The following is a 7,480-nucleotide window of genomic DNA, read 5'->3' on the forward strand; positions in this document are numbered from 1 at the left end:
TTTTGCTGAAAATCAGCGTTTAATAAATTATATATTTTTAATTATACTTAATGCTGCCAACCACAATAGTGTCACATTACGAATCCGTGTTTATTGGAAATTTTTATGAATTAATGATATTAGAAATAGATTTTTCAAAATGTGTGCGATATTGGGCACACCTCCGTTAAATATTGGCGGAATTAAGAGAGAAAAGCGGGAGAGCTGAAGAAAATCCCTCACAATCTGCAACCTGTCCACCACAAACAATTTCGTTATCACAGGAAGTTGAGATTTTTTACATAATTGTGACGTTCAGAGCGGTTTCAGTCGATTTCCTACAAAGTTTAATATTGAATCGTTTTCGGAGCTAAAAACAATTGAGTCGTTATTTTGACCACCTCTCCTCTTGAGGTTAAGAATGTTTTTGTTTTATTTTCCCGGCTCCTATGCTCCTCACTGGCGTGCGCATTAGAAACATAATGCTTGCTGTTCACGTAGTGTCAAATTCTGTGGAAGGGCGTCACGGAATCAAAAGAATTCACAGAATATTAATTAGATATAGATTCTTTTCATCCCAGAAGAGCACATGCATTCATCATTTCTATTTCTTCGAATCAATCGTGGGATTTTCACTCAAACTTTATAATTGCCTTCATTTTAAATGACATTGCTCTTCACAGTACACATATAATTGTTACAATTTATTATATTTCATAAATATACATTTCACAGGGATCATCGTTACAGATTTTGTACGTATTTTCATTGCTGTAATAGAAGTGTTCAACATTCTGCAAGGATCACCTAAGATAAACAGCTGATGCTAAATGTGGGTACGAAGGAAGAGCAACAGCTACGCCATTGAAGTTTTGAGCGACCACTTGAGAACTGTGGGCTGTGACGAAGGCAGGAGCAGGATATGCAACCGGGGCGTAGGCCGCTGGTACCGCCGCAGGAAGCACCCCACCGGCTACATAACTAGCCACCATGGAAATAATCAGGAATTTCTGCAATAGATTTAAACTCATTATTTCAAATTTTGCAGTATCTTCACTTCTCATCGTTCTTTATCAATAGGCTATTAATGCACTCTTTTCGTCATAATGCTCGTCTGAGTTTAGACCAGGCCTGCACAAGGTTAGCGCTCTCCGAGTCGGCTCACATCTCGCGACCGGAATACAGATACTGTCTGCGCTCTGTATAAGGGTGGACTGGAACAAAGGGTGATCTCGTACAAAATGTACACAAAAGGAAGTACTAGTACGAGTGTTCATGAAATGAATTCCCGTTAAGTATTTACAAAAATATCTTGGACTATTATTAATTAATTAAGAAATATTTATTTTACAGAAATAATAGAAATTCTATAGCCATTTAAAATACAATATCAATTTGTTATATTTTTATTTATCTGTACATGAAAACGAGGTTTTATGCTGTTGGGAGCTGAAAGGAACAGTAGCCTACTGATCGTAATGAAACATTACTTACAGATGTTCGATATCTGTCTTTATTAAAGTTGATTATATAAAACAGTTGCTCACAAATATAAATGTTGGGTCAAACATAGCAATCATTTTCACAGCCAGCCTGTGTAGTCGTGGATATTATTGCTGAGGTTTAGTCTTGAAAAACTCAACCAGGCTAGTAGTATTATTCAAACGATCTTTAGCCCTTAGATCACAATGAAAATCAATAAGTTCAAGCTGTAAATCGTATGATACTGTTTCAACTGGTGTTGAAGGAATTTATTATAACTGAAACTTATTTTCAATTAAGACAAGATCTTGGAACCTAGAATTAAATTCACTTTGAATTTCAATTAATATTTGCACATAATCGTTTAACATGGCTTCATCACGAACAGTTTCTATCGTTGGAATGTGAGCCCGTAATTTATTCAACATATCAACAATGAGCTGGCCTTTTCCCTGAAGAGAGATTCTTAAATTGTTGAAGATTAATAAATTCTAACGTACCATACCTCACGTAATAATGCAACTTTCAACTCCTGAACCTTTTTACTGCGATCTTCACCAACAAAATCATCGTATCTGTATGTGTGGACTAGTAGTGAGCATATATTACGTTTTCCTCTTTCTTTCAAACTTCTGGGGCAGATAAGGCACTGAGTATTGACTCTAGCTGCTGTGAAAAAATAAACATTTTCTCATGCAATATTGAAAGAATTTGCCTGATGATCACTTTTCCGTCTTTTAGATTCCTCCATTATGTAGCCGTAGATAGGCAAAGTGAAATAGCTACTGATAATACACACTACACCGGATAGCTGCGTAGACTACCCTCTACCTATAACAGGCCTACGTCATTCCGACGTACCTTTCTGGCGAGCTGTTAGACGACTCTCCCGCTCCGAAGGAACGGCCGCGCTCAATGAGCGCTGTTTGTGCAGGCCTGCTTTAGACCATTTCCGTGAAAACTCAAACTACACAGACGAGTGACGGAACTTCCGTAATGCATAAAAGATCTGGAATGATACCGGCATCATTTTAATAATAATAATTCCAATATCTTTCAGCTGAAGCGAAGAATTTTTTTTTTATAACGGTGGGTACTCGACAGTTCGTCATTCACTCATATGAAGTCAGTTGTGTAGACCAATTTACCAACAAAGTTTCCCGGGTGTGCCACGGGAGGCTGGTCGATGCTACATCCGCGATGAGATGATGATGGAGATTTGTTGGGATGCCGCAGGAGAACCGGAATTCCCGAAGGAAATCCCTGTGTTACCCGGACCACGGACTTGCCCAACATAAATTTAAATGATGTGTACACCGAGGATCGAACACGGGTCCACAGTCCAGCGCTCTAGCCACTACACCACAGTGAAACAAATGTATAAAATGAAATTAATAGTAATATGAAGTCCTATGGCATATTAAAAATGAATATAAGCGCATTTTCCTATACTGGCGTAATATGACCAAACGTCGCACAAGAATCACTAATTGCACTCGGTTCGAGTCTTGGAAACCACCCTCTCTCTACGGGATGATTGACATGTTTACCGCACTCAATGCTGTATTCTTCGTATTCTCAGTAGCGTCTCGTAGGAAAACAGGTAACGTTTAAAGTAACAAATACGTCTCTTTCTAAGAAGCTTTCGCAAGCGAAAAAAAAAATTACTTTCACAAAGAATGGGAAGACCAAATTTTTATTGTGTAGTAGAGGAAGACCACATTCGATATTTGATGTGCTCTAAAGTGTTACGGGCGGTAAAAAAAAAAAAAAAAAAAACTTACTCATCGTGAAAACAGTGAATTTTTTATTATGTTTATTTAACGACGCTCGCAATTGCCGAGGTTATATCAGCGTCGCCGGTGTGCCGGAATTTTGTTCCGTAGGAGTTATATTACTTGCCAGTAAATCTACTGACATGAGCCTGTCGCATTTAAGCACATTTAAATGCCATCGACCTGGGCCGGGATCGAATCCGTAACCTCGAGCACAGAAGGCCAGCGCTATACCGACTGCGCTCACAGACTGATTACAGTGAAATTAAAGGCTAGAATAGTATTCTACATTTTACATGTAGGCTATATAACACGAAGTCTCGTCAAAATATTTGTAAAAATATGTTTGTTCGTTTCTTTGTTTTAAATCTGGTTTATTTTGCATTGTTAAAAGAAACACATCATGTATTATATTAGTCGATTGGGTAACGTGACATAAGTTTATATTATAGGTAACTTAATATGTAAAGAGAGCAATAAGAGCTATTTTAGATTTTATAAACAATGAACATTGTAAACCGTTTTTATTCAATTGTACATTCATACATTTTATAACTTAATTATAATATATTACTCATTAATTTACGTACATAGAAACATTTCTTCATATAATCTCAGATCTGATATTCACATACATAACACGCGACATAAATCAAAACTAGATACTTGGAGCAAATAATTATTCATGCTTTCCCCAAAGAAATTGCGAATGTTATAACACGGTACCTAACTCTGCTAGAATATTGTTTATGCACTTACTTATGGCTTTGAGGGAACCCGGAGTTTCATTGCCGCCCTCACATAACCCCGCCATCGGTCCCTATCCTGTGCAAGATTAATCCAGTCTCTATCATCATATCTCACCTCCCTCAAATCCATTTTAATGTTATCCTCCCATCGCTGCCTTGGCCTCCCCAAAGATCTTTTCCCCTCAGGTTTTCTAACTAACACTGTATATGCATTCCTAGATTCACTCATACGTGCTACATGCCCTGCTCGTCTCAAACGTATTGATTTAGCCTAATGTTCCTAATTATGTCAGGTGAAGAATACAATGCGTGCAGTTCTGCGTCGTGTAACTTTCTCCATTCTCCTGTAACTTCATCCCTCTTAGCCCCAAATATTTTCCTAAGAACCTTATTCTCAAACACCCTTAATCTCTGTTCCTCTCTCAAAGTGAGAGTTCAAGTTTCACAAAAATACAGAACAATCGGTAATATAACTGTTTTATAAATTCTAATTTCTTCTCGAAAAGGAAGCAAAAACGACCAAATGCATTAAACTTCTTTGTTTGAAATATCTCAAAGAATACCCTATTGAAATTAATGACATTACATAATTGATTTGCTTTAGAAAATCTTACCAGCTTGTACATGTTGCAGGTCTTGTGCGTCCAAGACACGATGTGTAATTGTAAATACAGGAGGATTGCAAGCCTAATATAGCGAACCGCAGGCACGGGTCATTATGCGAACCATGGGTAAACTGGAGAGGTTCCAGGTGTGTCAGCTTCTAACTACTGCATCCCGAGCTCATGATCACAGCTTCCTCTTCCGCCTCTGCACACCTCTTTCGGTAATTAGACAGTAAACCAGAGCAGTAGTCGCAGAGCTGCATGGATTAATAATCGATTAATTCTACGAATTACTTCCGTGTTGTGTGACACAGTGAGTGATGCATTGTTTCTGCGAAGGATTTGTGTTTCTGACGAGAAATTGTTGTCATCTCGAAACTCTCCTTTACATAATAAACTACTATAGGCTATATTTAGAGCTACGACGGGTTTAATCCCACACAATATATATCGCGTTTTCTTCAGTACTGTGTTTACATTGATATTGATCATATAATAATATCATATAATTAGAACAAAATGCCTTTTCATCTGGGTAGATATACTAATGAATTTAATGGAAGAAAACAAATTTCCACACATTTCGGAACGATAGGACCAGTTTTTATTTTGTTTTTTTTTTTTGCCCACTTTATCTCCCGTTGTCTATTTTAAGGTTTAATGCCAAAAGTTTGTCTTTTTTGCCTTTGATGGAGATTTTCTGCTATTATGTATCCAGGGTGATTCCCGAGGATTTACAATCCTTTACGGAGCTTATTTCTGAAGACATTTTGAGCAAAATATGTCACCAAACATCGTAAGATGAAGATTATATTTGTAAAATATGTCATATAAACATAGTTCCTATTCTCAATATTTTCGGAGTTACACTAATTTAAAATTGTTTCTAAAATACGTTTTTTCTTTAGCTTGAAGATAAAAGAATAATACAAACAGATAATAAACCATTCCAAAGTATCATTTCTTTAATTGGCAAGTATTATGAAATATATATATACATATATATTTACATATATTATTATTATTATTATTATTATTATTATTATTATTATTATTATTATTATTATGTACCGAAGTACATATGATATTTCCGTGCAGAAATTCTGCGTCCTCATATGATGAAAGATGAGTGGAACAGAGAAAAATTCTCTCCGGCACCGAGATTTCAACCCGGGTTTTCAGATCTACGTGCTGACGCTCTATCCACTAAGCCACACCGGATTCCCATCGGGATTCAATCCGACATCGGGATACGAATATCCGAAATCGGGATGGGAATCCGGTGTGGCTTAGTGGATAGAGCGCCAGCACGTAGAGCTGAAAACCCGGGTTCCACTCACCTTTCATCATAAGTATTATGAAGCTAAAAATGTGCTGTGAACTCCTTAGTTGCTACGTACAGACATCTTTTTCTATTTTTAACTAGAAAATTACATTATTCTTACGCACTTATCACAACAATTATTACAAATCACTCCACTTCCACGGACTTAATTATTTGCAGTTCAATTTTGCATCCTAATTTACAGTCTTGGAGAGTTTGCAACACATTTTAAAAAATGTCGCCGTCCGCTTGAGTACACTTGGCCGCACGCTTGTGAACGGCACTCGTCGCTCTACGTAACTGCATACGGCTATTTTTTATTCCGTAGCGCTCGCGCTGGCTGCTGACTGAGATCACGCGTTCACAGCAATGCGTTCCAATAACGAAACGTAACTGTAAATATTGAGAATAGGACCAATATTTATGACATTTTTTGCTCAGAATGTCTTCGGAAATAAGATCCGTAAATGACGGTAAATCGTCGTGAGTCACCCTGTATATTAAATAAATCAGTACAATGAAATATTGTACTATTTCTGAATATATTAAAAATTTAAAAGAAAACTTTTTTTATTTTGTAAATGAAGCAACTGTTAGAAAAATTAAACGGTAATATAGGCCTAATGTGAATCTCTATTGAGAATCTTGCCTCACATAAATGTATTTACATTATTTGTTGCGACATACCTAAAAAAACAGGCCTAAGCTAATTAGTCGACTGAGAGTGTTGGTGGGACCAGTCACTGCTATTTCACCTCACACCCCGAGGCAGTTGGTTCCTCTCATCTGAGAGGTTCAGTTTCTACAGATTCCAAGAAAACACTGCGGAAAGAGACAAATTAATAATAAATTAACTGACAGGTCGAATCGTATTGAAAGCAATTAGCAGAAATTACACATTAGTATGCTTTATTGTTACCGATATGAGTCCATCCAAAATGTCATGTTTAAGTATGCCTTACGTATGTGGAAGTAGAACGATCTTTTTCAATGATGAAAATCATTCTCTCTGACAGGCGGTTGGCTATGTTAGGTTGGAACTTGAAAAATTATCATGTTTTGGCATGTAACTAAGAAAAACAAGATTGAGTATTGAAATTTGGTACACAGGTTTATTAAATAACATTTATTAAATTACTATTACTATTTTTATGAACTTACTGTCAATTTTCGTAATTATTAAAATACTATTTCTATTACTTTACTGCCTTTTTTTTCTGAGTTTTAACTGTTTAGTTTACCGAAAATATTCGGTAATTCTATAGCGAATTCTTGGACTCATCTCGTAAAAACAATTTTGCTATAATCATTTCTACCCGTTAGCATAATAGGCCTCGAGCTGCGGTGCGTTCTGAAAAATAAATAATAATAATAATAATAATAATAATAATAATAATAATAATAATAATAATAATAATAATAATAATAATAACAACAACAATAATAATAATAAACATGCCGCTTGCACTAGATCTGAATTCTGTAATTAGGAATAAAATAAAAATTTTCCGCGTATTCTGCCACTTCTCCTAACAGTCTCAGTTTTGAAATAATGATAATATTTAA

The 7,480-nt window shown here is 36.1% G+C and overlaps 1 long non-coding RNA gene across 1 annotated transcript; it reads right to left on the minus strand.

Moving 5' to 3' along the window:
- Window positions 1-670: 670 nt before the first annotated feature.
- LOC138712957 (uncharacterized) lies at window positions 671-4,668 on the minus strand. Its single transcript, XR_011335771.1, has 2 exons — window positions 4,600-4,668; window positions 671-989 (listed from the first exon to the last, which is right to left on the minus strand). It is a non-coding gene; the product is annotated as an uncharacterized lncRNA (long non-coding RNA).
- Window positions 4,669-7,480: the final 2,812 nt, after the last annotated feature.

Source organism: Periplaneta americana, chromosome 14, assembly GCF_040183065.1.
Source record: "Periplaneta americana isolate PAMFEO1 chromosome 14, P.americana_PAMFEO1_priV1, whole genome shotgun sequence".
NCBI lineage: Eukaryota > Metazoa > Arthropoda > Insecta > Blattodea > Blattidae > Periplaneta > Periplaneta americana.